Raw genomic sequence first — 2,500 nt, 5'->3', positions numbered from 1 at the left:
ACCCCCCCGGCCGGCAGCAAGCCAGACATGATGGCCCCTTCCCCGCGAGGTTGGAAGCCATACCCCCTTCGTGATGCTCACAAGTCTAGAAATGAGCCACACAACGAAAATCCCACCAGCGTGCCACAAATCCACATAACAGATTCACATTTTTTCCCACCGGGTCAGTCGGCCGGAACCGACGGCGGCCACCACCATGCCGCCGCCCACAACGGGTGACACCAACCCAAGTTGGTGGATCACCCATGTGTGGGCGTTTTGACTTGCCCCACCACAAAGCAAGCCAAAACAGGGGGGAATGAAGGGACCGCACCAGAATTTTCCATGGTGCAAGAGCTGGCTGCATTGAGGAACACCCCCCCCCTATAATAGCTAAATATGCAAAAGCCACTTTTGTACAAGTAGATACACTTTTTTTGAGTAGACATAAGTTCTGTTTTGGGACCTAGAGAACGAATTTTCACGAGATTTTTTGCAGGGATCCTCATAAAAATGGTACAACATTGCCTGCAAAAAATTAGAATTTTTCGACATGGGGAAGTATTTTTTTTATTTTTCCAAAGACCCGAAATGTGGAAAATCGGGAAAAATGGAAAAACGTATCTAGACACCGTATTTTTGCGTGATTTTTTCCAGTCCATCCCATAATAATATCAAGAAGGTGCCCACCAAGTTTCGTTAGGATTGGCCAAGGTTTCGAATTTTCATGAATTTTTTTCAAAACCCTCTATTTTCCAACATTTCAAAAATTCAAAACCACATCAAGATGGCTTGGTTTTGATACCAAACTTTCTAGACCTCATTCTGCATGCATTTGTGACACTTTCCAACCAACAAAACTCAAAAACCACCACTTTGAAAATTTCATGATTCTTGGCACACCACCAAGTCACAAAATCAAGCCAAAACACCAAAATCTTGGAACTTGGCTATGCACCAACCATGCCAAGATCAATTCCTTTTGATCCCAAACTTCTCCCACATCACTTTGAAGGCATTTGTGAGGATTGAGTCCAGCCAGTTTTCCAAAACCATGATTTTCGTTTTTCACCAAAATCACCACCAAGTCACAAAATCAAGCCAAAAATCCAAAATCATGGCACTTGGCTATGCACCAACCATGTCAAGATCAATTCCTTTTGCTCCCAAACTTCTCCCACATCACTTTGAAGGCATTTGTGAGGATTGAGTCCAGCCACTTTTCCAAAACCATGATTTTCGTTTTTCACCAAAATCACCACCAAGCCACAAAATCAAGCCAAAACACCAAAATCATGAACTTGGCTATGCACCAACCATGTCAAGATCAATTCCTTTTGATCCCAAACTTCTCCCACATCACTTTGAAGGCATTTGTGAGGATTGAGTCCAGCCAGTTTTCCAAAACCATGATTTTCGTTTTTCACCAAAATCACCACCAAGCCACAAAATCAAGCCAAAACACCAAAATCATGAACTTGGCTATGCACCAACCATGTCAAGATCAATTCCTTTTGATCCCAAACTTCTCCCACATCACTTTGAAGGCATTTGTGAGGATTCAGTCCAGCCAGTTTTCCAAAACCATGATTTTCGTTTTTCACCAAAATCACCACCAAGCCACAAAATCAAGCCAAAACACCAAAATCATGAACTTGGCTATGCACCAACCATGTCAAGATCAATTCCTTTTGATCCCAAACTTCTCCCACATCACTTTGAAGGCATTTGTGAGGATTCAGTCCAGCCACTTTTCCAAAACCATGATTTTCGTTTTTCACCAAAATCACCACCAAGCCACAAAATCAAGCCAAAACACCAAAATCATGAACTTGGCTATGCACCAACCATGTCAAGATCAATTCCTTTTGATCCCAAACTTCTCCCACATCACTTTGAAGGCATTTGTGAGGATTGAGTCCAGCCAGTTTTCCAAAACCATGATTTTCGTTTTTCACCAAAATCACCACCAAGTCACAAAATCAAGCCAAAAATCCAAAATCATGGCACTTGGCTATGCACCAACCATGTCAAGATCAATTCCTTTTGCTCCCAAACTTCTCCCACATCACTTTGAAGGCATTTGTGAGGATTGAGTCCAGCCACTTTTCCAAAACCATGATTTTCGTTTTTCACCAAAATCACCACCAAGCCACAAAATCAAGCCAAAACACCAAAATCATGAACTTGGCTATGCACCAACCATGTCAAGATCAATTCCTTTTGATCCCAAACTTCTCCCACATCACTTTGAAGGCATTTGTGAGGATTGAGTCCAGCCAGTTTTCCAAAACCATGATTTTCGTTTTTCACCAAAATCACCACCAAGCCACAAAATCAAGCCAAAACACCAAAATCATGAACTTGGCTATGCACCAACCATGTCAAGATCAATTCCTTTTGATTCCAAACTTCTCCCACATCACTTTGAAGGCATTTGTGAGGATTGAGTCCAGCCAGTTTTCCAAAACCATGATTTTCGTTTTTCACCAAAATCACCACCAAGCCACAAAATCAAGCC

This window comes from Phaseolus vulgaris, chromosome 11, assembly GCF_051622355.1.
Source record: "Phaseolus vulgaris cultivar YP4 chromosome 11, ASM5162235v1, whole genome shotgun sequence".
Taxonomy (NCBI): Eukaryota; Viridiplantae; Streptophyta; class Magnoliopsida; order Fabales; family Fabaceae; genus Phaseolus; species Phaseolus vulgaris.
The sequence above is the reverse complement of the archived record's forward strand: the minus strand, read 5'-3'. Positions refer to the sequence as shown.